Source organism: Pipistrellus kuhlii, unplaced genomic scaffold, assembly GCF_014108245.1.
Source record: "Pipistrellus kuhlii isolate mPipKuh1 unplaced genomic scaffold, mPipKuh1.p scaffold_m20_p_3, whole genome shotgun sequence".
In the NCBI taxonomy this organism is placed as follows: Eukaryota; Metazoa; Chordata; class Mammalia; order Chiroptera; family Vespertilionidae; genus Pipistrellus; species Pipistrellus kuhlii.
In genome coordinates, this window is record NW_023425529.1 from 131685116 (window position 1) to 131707392 (window position 22277).

Below are 22277 nucleotides of genomic sequence, written 5' to 3' on the forward strand. Positions count from 1 at the left end.
CTTCTCCTGCTCCTGCCACCTGCCAAACTTCCTACTTCTCCTTTGGCCATCTACTTGGATTTCACTTCCTCCAGGAGATGTGCATTTTCCCCTCTTAATAGAAACCTTTCTTCCCTTTGTATGCTCTATGCTTGACAAACAATAAATTCCTAAAACATGTTTGAGAGTAAATTAACCTGTGTAAGAGTGATCATCAGGTGAATGATTTGCAGATACAAAAACAGCAATACATGTTTTCTTATCCCACCTCTCTCCCTCTCCCTTTTTTTCTTAAAGAAAACCTTATTACATGATACTTGCAGGATGCATTCTATTATACTTGATTTCTCCACTGCCCAAAAACTAAAGACAAAAAGAGAGAAACTACTTCCTATTTAAAGAGAGTCATAAATATCTAGTGTCAGAGAAATACCTCAGGGCTTTCCAAGTATGGCCCATTTCTTAAGTCCTTAAGAAAAAGACCAGAGAGAAAAAGGAGAGAATCATGGAGTCACGTGTCCTCTGCCTGGGCTGCCAGGGGAGGCAGAGGACAGGGATTTGGTGTTTTCTTAAACAATAGAAATATCAAATTTTATATCTCAAACCTCACAGAACATGCATTTAGGCAATACACTGATGGATTATTTTTCTACCTATCCAATGATGGGGGAAAAGAAATAGGGACCAACAGGTAAGAACAGGTGGAGGCATGAGTATAGCTTTTGGTATTATAATATGTGAGAGTTCCATGAATTAAGGAACATTTCAGAAGGAAGCTGAGCAGTGATGCATGGCAACTGCAGCAGAAAGAAGCCATGAAATGTGCTTCTGATGGCAACAGTGAAGGTGGTAGGTAAAAGGGGTCATGATAGTATCACTTAACAGAGCTGCCAGGTGACACCAGCACCAGCATGCTCACAGAGGGTACTAGAGGCTTGCACCATTGCAGGCTGATGAGAAACACAGCAACCTTGTCTCCTGAGGATGTGAAATACTAGTAAAATTGATTATTACCCATACCATTCAGGGAGAACAATGAATTACTGAGGCCACCTGAGGCAAAGAACTAGCCCAAGCCAGATCAAACTGCAGAAGGTTTCTCCTTAAAGCCTATCTCCCCTCCTCCCTGCCACTCCCACCTATTACAAAAAGGGGAAGAGAATGACCCAGAGGCCAACATTGTCCCCTCTCCACTCCCCATAGCACATGCCAAGGTGGAAAATAAGAAAATAAAGTAAAACACACACACACACACACACACACACACACACACACACACACATACACACACACACACAAAACAAAAAAACGACAACAAAAAACACCAGAATTTATTTCCCTCCTGTGAGCCATTTGAAAAAAGGAGCTTAAAGTAGGAAGTTGAAGTAAGAAAGTAAACTGAAAGCTTTTTCTTTTTAAATAACCAAAGTCACTGATAATCTATAGAAAATATTTGAGATGTCAATTAAGGCATAAGGATAAGAACCTAGTAGATAGAAAAACATATAAAATTATCTTGTGTTTATACTTTGCCAAGTTTAGATTGTTCAGGAAATTGACTAGAGACCTAACCATCAAAAGGGGTTTAGCATATATAAGAAAGTGAAACTGTCCAAGTGAGACACGGATTTGGCAAAGGGTTGACACCTCATCAGGACTCACATGTTAAAGACAAACTTATCTAAGCTTTTGCATAATATTTAATAGACAAAATGATTTTGTTTCTAACCACCTCTCTTTTCCTTAATTGCTAATCACAATGACTCCAAAACCGTGTCTTTACAACAGAATACATCCGAAACTTAATATGTTTTTCTAATATAACACATTATTACAGAATTTTAAACTTCTGTGAAATTCATTTAGTCAGGGCTCTACATCCTATCGGCAAAAGTACATGGCTTCCAAACAAGGTCTTATGCAACTACATCATTAGTCATGAAAAATCTAAGTACACAGATTAATGACTCTGAAACTACTAGTTTCTAACTTCTAAGGAAAACTAATTATTCACAGTAAGCAACTGGTTTTACAGCACTGCGATTGAAATCTCATTTTGGGGAGGTGGGGGGGAAAGTGAAGAAAATTCAAGAGTGCTGCCCAAATTAGTCAAAGATCTATACATTTTCCTTAGTAAGAACATCGTATTGGTGTAGTAGATGTACTGCTAATGACTAAAAACGCAGGCATACAAACCACTCCACACCGCATCCTAATCAGAATGAAATTTTTGTTGGCCCATCTGCTTTAAATTTTATGCCAAGAACCAAGAAAAATCTTGGAAGTCTGAGCCTTAGCTGTAAAAACAGAAGATAAATTCTGAATCTTGGTCTTTTAGGCCTGGAAAAATACACTAAGGACAATATGATTAATTCAAAGCCCATTTTGACTGAGGTCTTTTCCCATAAAAGAAATAATAGACTTCTCTAAACCAACCGTTTGGACCTCATGGACCATCAGTGGTCTACGCATAAATGCATACACCCTAAAATCATTTAATACACACTGCTCATTCTAATTGTATTTTTGTGCTGCTGTTTATGCTGTCTGCTCAAAAATGTCATATGCACTCAGCAAACATCCTATAATTAGCTAGGGCTTCACCCACAGAGACAAGTAGCACAATGATCTCAGGCTCTTAATATTCCTTTGAAATTTATTTCAAAGCTGTGCTAAACACATCAGTCAGAAAACTGCAGCTAAGCAGTCCACCCACGTTCAACAACCTTTCTCCACCTAATGATAATTACAGTCTGTAGAACAGGCAGCCTCTCTAATAAACAGCATCAGCTTAAGAAGACAGATATCTGGAAGGGGCCTTTCTGTTGCCATAGAAATAGCTTCAGGCCACCTTGTCCTCAGCATGAAACATTACTTTCACATTAACCTGCTATTAAGAATGTTTGTGTGTGTATGTGTGCGTTGGGATGAGTAGGGAGTATATATGAACCCAAATTATAGGATAACTCACCCTGCCCTGATGGTTACAAATGATATGTGGTCCTTAGTTCTAAAACACCCCCCAAAATGGAGAACACAAATCTTCCCAGTGACAGCAGCCCCTGACTAATGGGTTCTTGCTCCCTTGGCTGAATTGAAAACTTTCCTAATGCAGCAAAGCAATAAAGAGCAGTGAAGAATTCTCCATATCCCTCTTCTGCATTCTGAGAAAGAGTTCTTTCGGGGTCAGTGACTTCCTAAAGTAAAAGTATCATTGCAGTTCTGAAACAAACAAACAAACAAAAATCTCATCATGTCAACCCAAACATGAAAAACATTTTTAGAATCATTCATTCGGGATGAAAAAGCTGGAATAGTCCTTTTCATAATTATTTTAAGGGTTGTTTTTAGAAGGGATAAATGAACTTCCTGGAGGCATACTAATGGCTAAAAATATGAATTCATTTTACATATCTGCAAATGCTTTCAGTGGAAATTCATAGTGCACCAGGTGGAGTCACAAGTACAAAATAGAACTTAGTCATTTATAGTGCTTATATTTGAATATGCTTGTCTTTAAGGCCTTTTAAACATAAAACCTTAACTTAATATAAAGGATAATTTCAAAAGCATAATAACAAAAATGTAATTACTTGGATTTTCATTATCAAAAAAGCTTCTGTTATGTCAGGGAACCAGTAAGGAGGGAAGGGATGAAGTATCCGAGGGGTACATGATTAAGCAACACCAGGAGGAGGAGGCTAAAAATGGTTCATGCTCAACTGCTTTGAGACAGGCATCACGTTACTTAGTGACTTTACCTACCTAGTTTGTTTAGTGTAAGACTGCCAGGAACTGCAGTAGGCACTTTAACATATGTTCCCTCAATTATCTCTAAAATATGACCTTGGGAAGAGGTGGAAGAGTCTCTTTTCCATTGTCACAGGGGCAGACACTGAAGCTCAGGGAAAGAAAGTAACTTGCCCAAATTAACAGATGTGCTCACAGAGCTGCCAGGAAATGAAAATAATTCTAACTCGATAGCCTGTGCTCTTTCCAGGACTTCATTATGGTATTACTTTCGGTGCTCCTTCAGTTAGCATAATAACCAGGATTTACATTTGCAAATGTTCTTTAAACAAAAAATAAACTGTCTCAGCACGTGGTAATAATTCATTGTTAAATCTAAAATATTAAAGATTTCACCCAGCCAGCATGGATCAGTGGTTAAACCAGGAGGTCACAGTTCAATTCCCAAAGCACATGCCAGGGTTGTGGGCTCCAACCCCAGCAAAGGGTTTGCAGAAGGCAGCGATTAATGATTCTCTTTCATTATTGATATTTCTATCTCTCCCACTTTCTTCCTCTCTAAAGTCAATAAAACAATAAGATACAATTTAAAGATTTCATTTTTTTATCCTTTTAATGTTGTTCTAAAAAATAATTCCTAATAGTATAAATATAAAAATCTACTCCCTCAATAGCCCTATGCTACTTTCATTAAGATGATGGTATAACTGGGATTGTTGGCATTTAACACCAGGACAAATCTAAAAAATAACTGTTGTCCTGCATTATGACACTTAGTGATTTTTCTCTTTTTAATACCATCTCTTTTAGAGAATCTCTAAGGCATCTATCTGTATAATCTTCATAGTAGGATACAGCTGTTTTATTCAGATAAGTTCCTCTGCATGAGCCACTGAAGAATTATTTTTATAGTTTTTTTAAACAAACAAAAAAAATTTGGCCCGTAAATCAAGACTTTTTCATCTGTGCTAACAAGAGTTTTTAAGTAACATGATCTAAAAAAAGATAACTTTTCACTTGGCTGATGTCTAATTGATACATTAACTTTTAAAGCAGTACCATCTTTATAAAGAGATGCTGCCTGTGTGTGGTCTTTGTGTGTGCCAGAGCACGCTGAGACAGTGATGAAGTGATCTTCACATCAAGAGATGGGCAATGAACACTAAAATTAACCACAGAGTCTGAGATCTTATTAACTGTGGCATTCCACAAATACACGATACGCCTGTAAGTAGAGCAGCAAAGGAAAATAAAAGGGAATGACAAATTTGACATAATATTTGAAAATATACTAAAAGAATATAAATCTGGCCATCTATCTACAGTTTTCACGTTAGTATGAAGAATGATAGGGCTCATACCTAATGCCAAATTCAAGAGTAGGACTACATAATTACTTTTAAAGTTTCTATATCCACATACCAGTTCATTCAATTCTTAAATAGAGAGATCAACTGAATTTTAACAATGGTGTGTGTGGGAAAGTTAATGCTCCAGAAGTTTCAAAATCCTATACTGCTCTTGGGCTCCATCTACAAGGTGAATATAAGAAAGTGGCCCATATCAAGTATGACCACAACTACGTACCTTTTAACAACAATTACAACATAGGCATTCAACAACCTTCAAGCAAACCTCTGATGGCAGGTAGAGGCAGGACAAGATTAGAAATACAGACTCAATAGATAAAAAATAAGATATCTAAATAATGTCAACTGCAATCTTCAGGGGAAAAAAATGTCAGTTATATTTAAAGGTTCTGCATGTTCATTATAGATAGTATGGGTCATTGATAAAGCCTACTCCCCTACAGTTTCTCCTGGCACAAAAATGCAACACATTTGTTTTCTGGAATGTACAGGTTGATTGATTTAACAATCATATTACCAAAATCTCCAGAATTCTTTGTTTCCTTGTATATATCAAATAGAGCAGATACAATTTTCATTCAAGAAGACAGAAATATGTACTTGACTTTACCATTTTTCTCATACATAGAAAGGTAGTTTCTCATATGTATTTAGTTTTTTACTCAGTTTACTTAATTTGATTCCATTAACTCAATGTAAAATTTGGGTCCTCATAGGCCAAAAGATATACTGTCAGGAATCCAGCTATTTCTAAGAAAATTATGTCATTTCATTTTAGTGATCATAAAAATTACTCTAACTATATTCTGGATCACTTTATTATAGGCCTGCCATGTGATTTCAGTTTCTGAGTTTGTACCTGTGCTTACTATTTTACTAGCAACTTTAATGTCCAGGATACAACTGAGATACAACTTTAATGTCCAGGGCTAAATTGGTGGAAAAGGATGGGGCGGACCTAACAGTGATGTGTGAGCCAAGCAGAGGCCAGATGGCAGGGCTGGGAGCACAATGATTGCTTCCCAGTAGTTCAAACAGAATGGAGCAGGAATCCACAGAACCAGTACACCAGGTTGTCAGACACACACACACACAAAACACACACACACACACACAAAAAAACAACAAAAACACACACATGTGCTTTAGCAATCAGTAGCCATTCATTTAAAAAAAAATATATATATATATATTATTATTATTATTATTATTATTTTTATTTTTTTTAACAAAGAGGAAGGGAGAGGGATAGTTAGAAACATCAGTGAGAGAGAAACATCAATCAGCTGCCTCTTGCACACCCCCTACTGGGGGTGTGCCCACAACTGAGGCACATGCCCTTGACTGGAATCGAACCTGAGACCCTTCAGTCGCAGGCTGAGGCTCTATTCACTGAGCCAAACCAGTCAGAACTCATTTTGACAGAAACTTATACTTGGTGAAAAGTCATCATCCATCAGAGACTGATATGAATGTGAATTCTGTAGATTTTTAAAATGTCAATTCTATTTAACTTGCATACCTGTTTTGTTTGTATGGCTATGAAGACCTACTATACAACCATATTAAGTCTTTTCTTAATATATTCTTATTTAATGCAATATTGAAAATCAAAAAAGAAATGATATATGTGACTTTAAAGGTATTTAAGATATTTTGCTCTTTAGAAAAAAATCAATTTATTATTCTTATTTAACTTGTAGTGCACCATTACTCTTCTGTAATTCAGTTACCTCTGACTTTCAAATTATTGTTTTACTTTCACAAGTAAAAGGTTTTAGGTCTTTTCTGCCTGCCTAAAATCTTTTCATGAGGCTCTGTTAAAATATGTTCTCATCATGGTTAAGCATTCCAGTGCTAAATTGTAACCTGAGTAGGTCACAGTACTATTGTGACATACAATTAGGGGTAAAACCAATATAAGTGTGTCCAAGTCCAAAGATTTTTACTAGTGTTAGTTCCTATACTCTTGACATTGTTAATTTATGTTAACAAGAACATTTCAGTTCCAGGGATTTCAGTTAATTTAGTAGCTGAACTTATATTGTATTGTTCCCTTTTCATTATACCATTTTAATACACAAAAGTAGAAAACATGCTGAAACACTACTCTAAGAAGTCCTTATATTTTTAACTCTGGATATATAAGAAAACAGAACTTTGTGGTTGTGACAAAATTTTTTGTAATGTTGACAAAAATAGATCTTTTCATGAACTTTTTATTTCAATATGCTCCCATGCCCCCAAATTTCATTAATCTAACATCTAAAATCTAACATACTGTCCCTAAAATTATTTCATCTCAACTTCCCAACTTCTCTCAATTCCTATATTCTGGACATAAAACCTGGAATAAAAGTATGTGCCCTTGACCAGGTATTGAATCGAATTTGAATCTGAAACCCTATACTCTTACCACTGAAAAACACCAGCCAGGGACACATCTACATATTTCTGTGTTTTCATTTTCTTTTCTCTATATCTTGGTTTCTGAATAATTCTTACATATATTTTCCAGTTTACCAACTCTCTCTTCAGCTTTGATTTATCTTCTTAGCTTCTCTATTTCATTCTCATATTTCAACAATGTTTTCCATTTTTAGAGGCTCCATTTAATTTTTTCCAGATCTTCCTGGTCATTCCCGATGATCTTCCATTAGTTGTTCAGATTTATGTTTCTCCTTTCATTTCTTTAAATATGCATACAACATATTCTATTTTATATATTTGAAAACTCCGATATCTGAACTCCTTAAATATTCATTTCCATTATTTTGGCCACCTTTACACGAAAAAGCTTGCCTCCTCCTAAAGTTGCTGGTAGGTGATTGTGACCTGCCTGATCCTGTTAAAATACTGCAAAACTATACCAGGGCTTGAGAGAGGACTTCTGCCTGCTTCAGCTGAAAGTCAGGGTGCTAATGACTAAGAGACAGGTTAGCCCATCTCAAATGTCCCAATTTCATGAGAATCTCAAGTTAAGAACCTCTCTCCTTATTGCTTGTCCCAATCTCGATATGCAAATAGCTGTGTTTACACACATTTGCCCTCAGAGCCATCAGCATTCCAGCTCTCATTTTTGCTCATTTGTTTTATTTAGACGAGGGGGAGGGAGAAGACCCATGCTTTAGCAAGGAGGTGAAACATCCAGCCTGAGGGCTGTATATGGCCCACAAAATCATTTGGTCTGGCACATGCCAAGGCATTAAGGTGCGTTAATTAAATTTGTGCAAAGTGTCCCACAATACCAGCGACAGAATGCAAAGCACTTGTCAGGGAAAGGATCTAATTTTTCAAACAATTTTAATGTTTCCAAGTTCTCATTTCCTCATATATAATAGTCTGGTCTTTCTATCACTTCCAAAGTTTGTACTAACACTGCTTTCGAAACTACTTGTAATAAAATATAGATAATCTATAATAATAAAAGCATAATATGCTAATTAACCAGAAGTCCTCCCGGACAACCTTCCGGATGAAGCCAGGGCTCTGAGGGGAAGCCTGGGTCCCAGGTGCCAGAGGGAAGCCAGTGCTTACAGCCAGGGGAAGGAAGGCCTATGCTTGCACCAATTTCATGCATTGGGCTTCTAGTCCTATATAATAAAAGCCTAATATGCTAAGTGTCCAGTCAGTCATTCACCAATCAAAGCATAATATGCTAATGATATGCTAAGGCCACTCAACTGCTCACTATGACATGCACTAACCACCAGTGGCAGAGTCCATTAGTTGACCAGTCGCTATGACATGCACTGACCACCAGGGGGCAGATGCTCTGACTTGCTGCAAGGGAATGGCCGATCAAGACTGAGCGAGACAGGACAGACATGCCCTGAAGCATTCCCATGGCCCCTCCCTGGCTGGCCAACCTCCTGTGTCCCTCCCCAGCCCCTTTCATGCACCGGTGGGATTCTTTGGCCTATCTCTGGCAATCCAGGCTGAGGGACCCCTCTCCAAGTGCACGAATTTCATGCACCAGGTCTCTAGTCTATAATAATCTTTTAAAAATCTGGCAATCTGATAAGTCTCCTCATACATGTTTTCCTCTGTGAGCTAAATAGTCTGCTACCTCACTTATGTTTATATGGAATGATTTCCAAATTCCTCACCATCCTGGCTACTTGTATCTGGAGAGATTCTATTTTCTCAAAGTGTGTTGCCTTTATAAGTCAGATGATAATTTTCCAGCACAAAGTCAAGAAAGCTTAAAAGTTGCAATACCTAGACAACCATTTTTTCTCTATCTGTATGTAGTGAACCTCCATTCTGTCCCAGACATGACTTATTTTTACTAATCAAAAAGAAACCAAAACAAGTCTGTGAATATTGATGTTTAACAGTTTATGAATCTACTTATTGTTACTCTCATTCAGTCTACATTTTCCCATCTTATCTAAGTGACTTAAAAAAAACAAAACACTTCCTGTTTTGATTTTCTGGAATGGCTTGCTGAAATAAAAGTCTATTTTCCTTGATCTATTTTTCCAAGAATCTTCTTATTTAGATTAGTTTGTATATCATTATCCTGTACATAAACAGTTATTTATAATTTATAAATTTTAATTAAAAATTCCAAACTTTAGTGCTTTAGCTACATCCAATGGCTTAACAATGTGAGGAGAATAGCAATTACTATAAGTGGATAAGTCTCCTATTAAATAAAGAGTAATATGCTAATTGACCCTCACACTATCACAAAAGATGGTGGAACCCATAGCCAATAAAGAAGGGATATGCTAATTGACTGCCCTGCCCTCAAAGATGGCAGCACCCACAGCTAATAAGGAGGGAATATGCTAATTGACTGCCACAGCCTCAAAAATGGCAGTGCCCTCAGCCACAAGATAGCCGTGCCCAGTGCCCTCAGCCCCACCAGGGCAGTAGGCATGTGGCTGCTCTGTGCACTTGCTTCTGTAGTCTCCCAATCTGCCTAGGGCCAGCCCAAGATGCAAGAAAGCCTCAGAAAGTGACTGCCCAGCTGCCTAGGACTGTCCGAAGCTCAGGTAACCAGGGCCAGCTGAGATTTGTGCTGCTGGCAGTGGCAGCAGCAGAGGTATGATGGGGCATTGCCTTCCCCTGATCGCTGGGTCGCCTCCTGTTCCTGAGGGCTCCTGGACTGTGAGAGGGGGAAGGCCAGGCTGAGGAACCTCCTCCAGTACATATATTTTCATGCACTGGGCCTCTAGTTTATAAATAAATAAGCAGGAACTCACAGAGGTTGCAACAAGTTAGGTGTATGGTTAGTATTAAATTCCAAGGTTTTTTTCATTCCTAGTTTGTACTAGGTATTCTCCACCCTGCTAAGCTCTGTTTTTAGGAAAGAGCCATATTCACTCCATAGTAACACAATCTATTTAATATTTTTCTCAAAAAAATTGAGGCAGTGGGGAGATTGACAACAACTGTAACATTCTGTTGTTGTTGGAATCCATGTTTTTGTCCTATGTAAAGAAGTGACAACATTTGATAGAACTAAAAGCAGTTTTAATCCTGATTTTAGTCCTCATGTGCTCTAATTGATAAATACCTAAATATATTGGGCAAAATCTTATAATCAAAAGATAAATGTAACATTATTTAACAAACTAAAGCTACAGAATGTTCTACTTGTAGTAAGGCAAAATAAATCTTAGCCACAAAACTTTAGCTAATGGGACTATTGAACTATATATAACAAAGAATTCAAACTCATGACTAAAAAAAATACCTTATAATCTTTATATATAAGCGACCATTGACCATTTGACCATCTGAACGGTAGTTATGGCACACAATGACCACCAGAGGGCAGACACTTCGACCAGTAGCCATGATGCACACTGACCATCAGGGGGCAGATGCTCAATGCAGGAGCTGTCAAGCAACAGCAACTTTACAGAGTGCCCTCTCACACTCCATGATCCCTTGGGGATGTCAGAGGCCAGGCTGAGGGACCCCACCTAACTGAGGGACCCTGGTCATTCTACAGACACCCTTGGAGCACCGGTGCCACCCCAGGTGTGGCTGACCGGGGAGGGACCACAGGAGGTTGGCTGCAGGGCATGTCTGGCCTGTCTCTCCAAGTCCCACTCCGCTGGCCACCTTCTAATTAATTTCCATTCAATGTGCACAATCCATGTACCATGCCTCTAGTAAGTTAGTAAGAGACAAGAAGACATGGTATGGTGGTACATAAACAAATTAGAAAAAAATTAATCTCTTGAATTATTGCAATGAAAATGTTACATTAGGAAGCTATTATATTTCAGCTTTTGGTCATAAGGCCAATATAAGCTAACAGGGAAGTAATGACTCCAGTCTAATAATATAAATTTAGTAGAACTTCAGGATAATCTTTGAAGATGCAAATGAAGGCCTCAATACTGCTACCCACCAGATTAACAGCCAAGCACATTCATAAAGCCAGCAACAGAAAAGTGGTTTTCAAGTTCACAGAAAAGAAAAGTTCCTGAAAAAACTGCAGATGTATTGAATTTCTGTGACGGAGAGGACATTCATTCACTTATTCTAAATGAAGAATTACAGATTTGTAAAAATGTAATAAGTACTACACCAGGAATTACAGAAGACAAACATTCAGATAATGAGAACAAGTATAAGCACTTTAATAAAACTTGCACCCCCTATTGTTTTGAATCATAGAAATATATACTGTACTTTGTGCTTTCATTCTATGACTCCCTTTATTTCAAAGTAAATATAACCTTTTAAAGAAACTGTTTTGTATGCCAGAGGCCCTACGATTTGTTCCGATGTTTCTGTTCCTTTTATGATGCTATAAGGTACCACATTTTAGGGCAGGCTGTGTTTAGAATGCTTCATTTTCCCCAGCTAAGCATCTTCCAAAGGCCTAAGGTCTTACTGCTTCTTCATAGTAACTCCCAAAAGGTAGTTTCTAAAATAGCTCCTCAGAAGAATGTTATCAATTGTTTACTCAAGGAGGGCTACTAGAGCAATGAATGTTTATGTTCTTTTTCTAAGTTCATTAAATTGAGATTTGCCCATTTTTGTTCATAAGAGCTTACAAAAGCTCACCATGGTTTATCAGCACAGGAGCACAGGTTCCCATTTAATGGCATTTCTTCAAGCAACTCCCAGGAAAAATATAAACTCCATTGTGGATACTGTCTGCAGTTGAATTGTGTCCCCCAAACTGATATGATGAAGTACTCAATATATGTCTCAGTGCCTCAGAGGGTGACCTTATTTGGAAACAGGGTTCTTGTAGATATTATTAATTAAGATAAAGTTTTACTGAATAGTGGACCTTAATCCAGAATGACTAGTGTTGTTAAAAAGAGAAGAAGAGACACAGAGGCAGAAATACAAAGGGAGAAGACAGTAACAGAGATTGGAATCTAACAAGCTATGGGACACCAAGGATTCCTGGCAAACACTAGAAGCCAAAAGAGGAAAGGAAGGATTCTCCCATCCAGGTTTTAGCGGGAGCATGAACCTGCCAACCCTTTAATTTTGGACTTCCAGCCTCCGGCACTGTGAGAGGATACATTTCTATAGTCTTAAAATATAAATTTCATGGTAATCCTTTCAGAGAGCTCTAGGAAATGAATACATACACTAACACACTGTATTTATTTCTTAACTCAATCTTCTATCACTTCTGTGTCTTAACATCCTCCCACAATGGCAAACTCCTTCCCTGCCCTCACAACACATCCTTCTGTGCTTCTTCCTCGTTGCTTATAACCTTCGTTTCTTTAATAGCCTCCCCCCATTTCTTCACTTCTTAAACTTACTTAAAACTCATGAGCTCCCTCTCTAAGAATCCTTCCCTAATTTCCTTTCAAAGTTATGCTTCTGCTTTCTCCAAGAAAACATATGCTTCTAGGACACATGTCTGCCTTCCCCACCAGACTATATGCTCATCATTGTACTCCCAGGACCAAACTTAACTAACATTAGGATCACAATATTTGCTGTGTGGCTGAACTACTCCTATCTTGCATTTTCATAAACATTCTGTTCTTGTTCATATCACCTCTTCTTTTCTGTCCCGATGCATTGATGAATCATCAATTTTAAATCTAGCAAGTTATTTTAGGGCTTCCTTCGAGAAAATCCTTAGGTGTGATTCTAGGAAAAACAAACAAACAGCTGAGGCAATACTTGAGAGCCATAGCCCAGCTATAGGAACCCGGGCTGTTCCTTATGTTTGCCATAATTTTAACCATTACCTGTAAATTGGGGTCTACATTCCATTCACCTTGACTGCTGAACTAGTAGTCAGCAGGCAGGCTGGCGGAGCATTCTGTGGGTCTAAACATGAATATGAGAACCTTTTCCTTTTACTGGTGAAAGTGACCATGAGAGAATTCTCACACTCTGTGACTCTTACAGCATAAACACAGGGGGGACCTGACTGGCTTGGTCAGCAAATAAAAGAAAGCATTGATGTTGACAATGAGCAAAAGGGCAGAATTGGACTTATGAAGAAAAAACAAAGTTATATTTTTCATACCTCTAAAAGAAAAAAAATTTAAAATATTTATATTTAGAAAACACTTTTATGTGTAAATTAATATTACCTATAATATATTTGTATCTTATTGTTTTAACTGCAGCCCTTGGGACATTGTACAATATAAGTAGCATATGCCAATATTTCTTAAAAAATGGGAAATCAAAATTTTAATTGCATTCAGACAGCTTTATAAACATCTGTATTTTTTTAAATATATTTTATTGATTTTTTTTACAGAGAGTAAGGGATGGAGAGAAAGAGTTAGAAACATTGATGAAACAGAAACATCGATCAGCTGCCTCCTACACGCCCCCCATTGGGAATGTGCCCACAACCAATGTACGTGCCCTTGACCAGGATCCTTCAATCTGCAAGTCGAGGCTCTGTCCACTGAGCCAAACCAGTTTCGACAAACATTTGCATTATTAAAAGAGTCTTCAAACTGCCTGGCTTGCTTCCACCAGCAACAATAAATGGCTCACAGCACCTTCACTCTCAGAGTCTATAACCAAACCACTTTATTTTGACCAAACCATTTCTGACATATTTCTGATTTCTGCTTTTGCTCCCTTAAATTTCTCATTCATAGCCTTTTTCTTGTACCCTTGATGGTTTTACACATACACAACACACACAACAAACACACACACACACACTGGCCATATTATGATGATTTCTGACTGTATAATAATCTGGCTACTCGTGTGTGTGTGTGTGTGTGTGTGTGTGTGTGTGTGTGTGTGTGTTTTAGAGGTCTGGTGCATGGGTGGGGTCTGGCCAGCCTGGCCAGGTGGAGGGGAGATGGACAGTTGGCCAGCCTACCTGATGGTTGAACTCCTGGTTGAGGGGACAATTTGCATATTAGCCTTTTATTATATAGGATATCACTTAGTGACTAGATTATTATGCATTCAGAGATCATAATAATCTGGCCACTCAGTGTGTGTGTATGTGTGTGTGTATATATATATATATGTGTGTGTGTGTGTGTGTGTGTGTGTGTGTGTAATTTTTTTAATTGATTTCAAAGAGGAAGAGAGAGGGAGAGAGAAAAAGAAATATCAATGAGAATCAATGATTGGCTGCCTCTTGCACGCCTCACCCTAGGGACTAAGCCTGCAACCCAGGCATATTCCCTAGCCATGAATCAAATCCGTGTGCAGTGAGCCATGGTTTTCTTAGGTTGGCCTGCACAAACGCCTTGCTAGAACCTCAAACAGACCCACTCTCCCTTTGCAGATTATTCTGCTGTGAGTCATAGCAGCCACCAGAAGACCATGCTCAACTTATTCCCAAGAACCTTATGCCTGATGTAGACCCTCATTACCAGAGAGTCAAGTGGTATGTTCCAGCCCCAGGGGTTGCACTAAAATGAGAGATTTCACTAACTCCTACTGCACTTAGAATAGTGGATATAATTGGCATGCAATACCATTACTTATATTAAATGGGCAAATAAATGTTTTATTCAATAAAAATGAGTATCTATAATAATAAAAGTAAGATATGCTAATTAGACCAAACATCCTTCTGGACATCTTTCCAGATGACCTTCAGGAGGAAGCTGGGGCTGCGAGGGAAGCCCGAGCCCCAGGTGCCAGAGAGAAGCCTATGCCGGCAGCCAGAATTTCATGCATTTCATGCATTGGGCCTCTAGTAAAGTTACAAGTTATCAAAAAGGGAAATTATTTGGCTGGCCTTTGACAATAAGCCAGTCTAGGAAACTAAAAGAAACAAGGTTGGGAGAAACCTCTATTTATGTATTTATTCCTCAAGGGGGAAAAATGCAGGAGATTTATTCAGGGCTATCATGGCACATTCTTTCATGACCCCTTCTATGCCATTTTTGTGGTAGCTTTTACTTTAAAATAATTGTAAATGTACATAAAGAATGCAACAAGATATAAAAACTCCCATATTCCCTGTTAACTGAATTTCAAAGTGTTGCCCTTTTTACATGTATTTGTACATGATTATACCCACATCCTTAATCATACATCTACTTGTATATTTATATCTAAATGCATTTGCATACATATAAACATATAAAGGCATATGAATATAGCTACACACAATTGTATACATGTTTACAAACATATCCATTTTCCCTAGATATTTTAGAGTAAATTTCAAACACACTGTCCCTTTATTCTTAATACTTTAGCATGCATATTTAAGAACAAGTACACTCTCAGACATAATCACTTCATGTTCAGAAATCTATATCTAAATACCCATTTTTTGTACTCACCCATACTACTTATCACATAAATATGTGATAGCAACATAGATGTATATTTGAGAGCCTGGCCTTTGTTGTATACCAGGCGAAAAGCTAAAGTCTGTCATTTACTTATAGTTATTTCAATGATTACCATATCTTTCTTAGGATTGAGTTTCTTTAACAAAGAGAAGATTAATAATACTGAGGTCTGCCAGAATAATTACATGAAATAATGTATGCAAAATGCTAAATCTAGTTAGTAAATAATAAATGCACATTAGCTAATATTATTCTTCCTACAGCAATCTCATTCTGCTTCTAAGTGTGAACACTTCATTTCAGGTATTATGTGTTATGTAACTGGTGTTCCTGCAGCATGTAGGGTGATGTGTTGCACATGATACTCAGAAAGCATTTTTTTAAATAAGTTAAAGCTTTTGTTTCTGTTTTTTATTTTTTCATATGTTCTTAAATTTTTAAATCACAGTTGACATACAATATTATACTAGTGTCAGGACACAGTGAAACTAATATAGTAGAACATAGTGATAAGACATTCATATAACTGATAAAGAGATCACCCCAATAAGTCTAGTGCCCGTCCAACACCAAACATAGTTATTACACTGTTATTGACTATAATCCCTATGATATCATGCCTGCAACTATTTTATAGCAGAAGACATTTTTTTAAATGAAATTGAATGAAACATTAACTGAACAACATCTGTTGAGCTTTTCCACTCTGAAGGCACAGTGAGAAATAAAAAATATATCATTTCTGACATTTAAGTCCCCAAGGACTTTAGTCTAGTTAAAAAGCTTAGCCTAGTTAAGGAGTAGTTAATCTTTAAATACTTAGTCTAGTTAAAATATATATGTACAGATATTTTGCCCACAACATAGTGAAAAGAACCAAACTAACAGGACAAAAGTGCATGCTGACTTGCCCAACACAATTATAAGTGACTTAAACTTTAAACTTATTTTCCTACCTTCATTTTTTCCAAATATACTTCTCTCTGTAATTTTTCTTTTTCTTACTCCTACTCAAATCTTTGTTTCCATGGCAATACATTTCCACCCAGAAATTCCACCACTGGAATGTCTACATTCAGCCTACAACTACTTCTACTTTTCTTGCTTTTCAGTTGCCCCTAGAAAAGTCAGTTCTCTACTCTGATTTTGATGAACTACAACTTAAGGTACATTTCTCACTCACCCTTCAGTACAGCACAAGAGTTCTTACATAGGATGATTTTAAGAACATTTCTGTACTTGTTAATAATAATAATAATAATAATAATAATAAAACTCAAAAAGAATCATACAGACTCTGTGATGTGAACTGCATATGACTCAAGCTTGTTCACATTCAAGTGCATTACCCAATACAAGGACAGCATTTAGAGCACTACTTAGCAATTAAAACCAGAAAAAAGGGAAGACTGCCAGTAAAAGAAGAATTATCCAACAAGGACTTATTTCCTATCACCTGATCCTGAGTTTGGCTTGACACTAGGTTTCTCTTGCCAGAGCCTCAGAATAGTTAAGGGAACCCTAATTGCTATTGAGGTTTTCCACTGAAGTGCTCTAAACCTCCTATTAGACTTTTTAATGCTGCTTGATTTACTCTTAATTCCTCTGTTTTGAGTTGTGCTGCCAAAGTTTTGAAGATCTGAAACACATCATTACCTCTGAATAGGTGTTTGATTAGACTATTCTGAAAACCAGTCAGATTCTAGAGAATGCCCGCCAAATGCCACAAGCTAAATAGGTGTCCTGTCATCAAATTATAGGTAGTAACTCATAGAGCAGGTCTTCCTCTGAGTTTCTGGGAGCCCATGGAAGTCTTTGTAACTGACACAGGAATGCAGTACAGGTTGAAGGAGGCTCCCAGATGCTTCAAAGTTGACATAGGATTCATAGATTAAGTTCTGGTGTGTTTTGTTTTGTTTTTTGTTGTTGTTGTTTTTTCAAGAATTCTAAGGCAGAAAGTTCCTCATTAAGGAGCAAGCCAAGAATAGCCATAAAAATTTCTAGGATTGTTATCCACCAATAGAATCAATACCCTATACACTTATTTTTAAAAATAGCTTGTAATCTAAGTGAAGGTGAACTGCCAGACATATGTCACAAGGAAATTCCATTATTTAATAAGTAATTTAGATGTTAAGTTCCTCAAAATAAAAATGCACTTTTCCCCATTTTCAAAATCTGAAACATTTGCCACATCTTTCCTGTCCTGTCCACCAAACTTTTAAACTCTCTATCCAAACTCGCTAAAGCCTTTTTGGCTCTTATGTTCACTTTCAAAATCAATTATTCTCTCACTCAGTAACAAGTTCTCTGCCCCTTTCAGAATAAAGCAAAGCTTTCCTGCTTCTCCACTTCTCCTCCCAGCACCACCCTCAAAACGCATCTTCCTCCTGCTATCCAGATTCTGTGTAACTAAGGCCCAGAACCAAAAGAAGCTGGCAGAAAGGAGTGGCTATGAATACTTACACATTAGGTTTTCCTGTCCCACATGTATACCAGAGAATACTCTTAAGGTGACATTTTATTATCTGTCTAGAATGGGAAGACTATTCCTAAGTTTTCATGTCAGTTGGACACTAACACATTCTGAGACTTCACTGCTTAGACTGAAAATGTTGTAAGCAGAATCAAATGCAATCACATATGTTAAAATACTACATAGGCCTCACCTGCCCTGTCAATCAATAGCATCTTAACATAAACTCAAGGTTTTTTTAGCTTGATAAATTTTAAAGTAACTCAAATATTCTAAAAGTACCTTCCCAGTGACTAAGTTATTCACATATTGAAAACCCATGCAGTAAGATTCCTGGACACCAGGTCTTTCAAAGTTATTTCAGGTGTCCTCTATATCCTACTCTTAGAAGGATGGAAGTATCCTTTTGATTTGTTGAAAATCAAAAGAAATATTAAACCTCTATTACCACATGTAGAAGTTGTTTAAAAAACAGAGCTTCAGAATCTGTGGATTTCCTATTAGGTGTTTGCAGGACCAATAAATAAAATTGTGTGTTTTTTTTTGTTCCATAATATTTATTGGGTAACACTGGTTTGTAAGATCATGTAGGTTTCAAGGGTACACTTCTATGTTACAAGATCTGTATACTGCATTGTATGCCCACTACCCAAAGTCAAATCACCATATATTTGTCCCCCTAGAACAAAGATGAGCAACCTTTTTTTCTGCCAAGGGCCTTTTGGATATTTGTAATATCATTCTCAGGCCATACAAAATTATCAAAGTAAAAATTAGTCTGTTATATATGGCCAGACAAAATGATTTTGTGGGCATTATACAGCCTGCTGGCTGGATGTTCCCCACTCCTGCCTTAGAAGGATGTTTTAACTGCACAAATTTTATTTATTTTTTAGAGAGAAGTCATATTCTTTGGGAAATGCAAAAATAGGAGGGATTTCTACTGTTGTATGAAGTTGTTTTTATTTTTATACTGAATTTCTATTTAAGTGAATGAATTTATCACCTATTTTCAATTGGATAGTTTTCCATTTATACATAAGTTTAACAATAACTCAAATTTTCTGAAAGTACTCGCCACAGTGACTAAATAATGTATATACACATGCAGTAAGATTCTTGGGCCCCATGTCTTTCAATGTTATTTCAGTTTTCCTCTATACCTTACTACATGGAATAAGATCTTCATATTCTGTATACAAAGGAAATTACTTTATTCTTGCCCATCTTTGTTTTAAACATTTCACATAAGAACTGAGGGTTAAAATTGTTTGTTTTTTCTCTTACCCCCCCCCATCAATGGTGCATGTTGAAATCCTACAGATATTCTTCTGGTGTCATAAATAGACCATTTGTGTATTTCAAATGTACTATAAAAGAGGTGAGAGCTTAGCATTTCTGTATCCATAGAAAAGACCAACAAAATCTAGAAGCTAGCCTTTTGTAAAAAAGTTTTTTTTAATTAAATTATTATCTGTGTACATATCTTACCATTGCCCACCCCCATATATACCCTCCCTCCCCAGAGTATTGTATCCATTGGTTATACTTACATGCATGTATACAAGTCCTTCAGTCGATCTATTATCTCCCCCAGATCTCCCTACCCTCCCTGCTATAATTTGACAGTCTGCTTGTTGCTTTACTGTCTCTATATCTATCTTTTGGTTCATCAGTTTATAATGTTCTTTATTATCCATAAATGAGTGAGGTATTGTAAAAAAGTTTTGAGATGTTTAATTAACGAAAGCTTTGCCAGGTTTTTCCACAATAATCCCAATTTCCTAAAATATCCAAACAACAGAAATACTGCTCTCACCTCAAGATGATTTCATCCAGGCATGAGAAAACTAATGACAGAAATTATAAAGGACAGTTTGGAGTTTTGCTAACAAGATAAACAGTTCACCAGTGGTCCTATATCTCTAGAGTATTTATGAGTTGCGTTTGTGGCTAAACCAAAAATCACTTGTCAGGTGTCTAAAGAAAAGTAAAGTAGAGAATTAAGTTATTATTTCTAATATTATTTCTATTTTAGAAAACTTAAGTTAAAAGCATAATTTCCTCAATAGTTCAGACTGAAGCATGTATTTTTAAATACCACTATTTAAATATTAAGATAAAAATTATTCTCCTTTCCTTTAACTAGGTCTCTCTCTGTCTTCTTCTGCTTCTTCCTCTCTCTCTCTCTCTCTCTCTCTCTCTCTCTCTCTCTCTCAACTCTAACTCTATCTCCCCCTCCCTCCCTCTCCATATTTATGAGACAATTCTTTTTCGATCTTAAAAAAGTAAATTGTCACCTAAAAAAATTACTGGAGTATTTGTCTTGATTCTTATGTTAACATTCAACTTTTGTTTATATGCATCTCTGACTGCTAAGGAGAGACAAAGGCAGAGAAACAACATTGCCAAAGAGAAATGAGAGGTGGGTTAGAAAATCAAGAGGAAAAGTGAGAAGCAATAATATAATAGTATGACATGGGGCTTGGAAGTTTTTATAAAAGTTGCTCATTTATTTTGTTTTGCTCAGGGTAGGGATATGAGTCCCCCTTTTCTTATATCTCTGACAGGGATGGTCTGAAGGTTAGACACTTCGGGACCATCCCTGACAAAGGTAACAGAATTGGGATTCTGTGTAGCAGTATCTTGACACTATGTCACAGGAACATAAACAGAAAACCTCAGATTCCTAGCCAGGCTGAATACATGGTTTAAAAAGTAAATGTGTTGAGAACCTACTTTATGCATTGTCACAGGTGCTGTACAAGACAGCTTTTCAGCTCACCCAAAAAGCCTCTGTTCAAACTATTAAAAAAAAAAAAAAAAAAAAGACATCTCTACAGATGAAAATTTAGAAAAAAATTAGCCTATAAAACTCCTTTGCTAGGGCTCCTGGTGGGCCAGGAGAGCAGGGTGAATATGAACGCCAAGCTCCCCTCTGAAGGGACTTTAAGTGGCGCTCGCCCGCCTGCTGCCAAGCTGCCAGAGGGGAACTCGGAATCCAACATCACAGCTTCACTCAATAGCGAGTCTCATTCTGTGCAAAAGACGTGGAATCTTTGGAGACATAATTTAAATGCCAAGTTTCATGCTTCCTCTTCTAAGTTATGGCACTTATAGCATCAATATTTTAAACAGTTCAAGTATTTTTTAACTTCTAAATGAGTCATTCACGCTCTTAGCAGAGAAGAGGTAAAATAAAATGTCAATGACTGAGATGTGAACGACTTCTTCAAAGATAGAGTTAAGTGCATTTCTCACGATTCAATGGCAATGTAATTGGCTGAGGACTGGAAATACAGTGCTGCACCTGACAATGGGAACTCAGGGGGCTCCGCAGGCACTGAAAGGCTGCTAGAGACAGGGGGGCCGGCACTGTCAGCATCACACTAACTTCACTCCTCCTACAATCGCCTCACAGCCCCCATTGAGTTTTTAACGGGATCATTTGTGCCATTCAGAATGTACATGCCTCTTCTAATCAATTCAGGTGCTAAAAATCCCTAAGATGTGTCCAGACTGCAGTGTCCACTGACTCCTCTAAGAAGCCCAGCCCGACAGCCAGGACAGACTGTCCCACGGACAAGGCAGACATGTGCGGCCTTCCCTCGCTCCATAGCAGAAGGGAGGTTCTGTGATCTATTGAGGTAGATGTCAGCACCTTAAAAGTGAAAGGCATAGGAACCCTAATGAGCCAGAGCCCAAATTACCTCCCTCTGTATCAGCAGTTCTCCAAAATGGTGCAGGCAGGAGAATGATGGAGGAAGTTAGCTGAACATACAGCTTGTTTTTTCCTGCTCCCCGAGGTTCTGAATTGGTAGGTCGGAAACCAAGGGATTTGCAGCCATGGTCAGCAGACCACCACTTAGTAAAAAGCTTCTTTTCATTTCCCAGCTTCCCAAGTCCTGAGATGGATATATCCTCCTGCCCATTCTTCTTGGTTCACAATTTGATCAT

General features: G+C 37.5%; 1 protein-coding gene across 11 annotated transcripts in view; it reads right to left on the reverse strand.

The window, feature by feature from the left end:
- The window catches only part of KLF12 (Kruppel like factor 12), a 408906-nt gene that overhangs the window by 174911 nt on the left and 211718 nt on the right, over positions 1–22277 (reverse strand). The window lies entirely within an intron of this gene.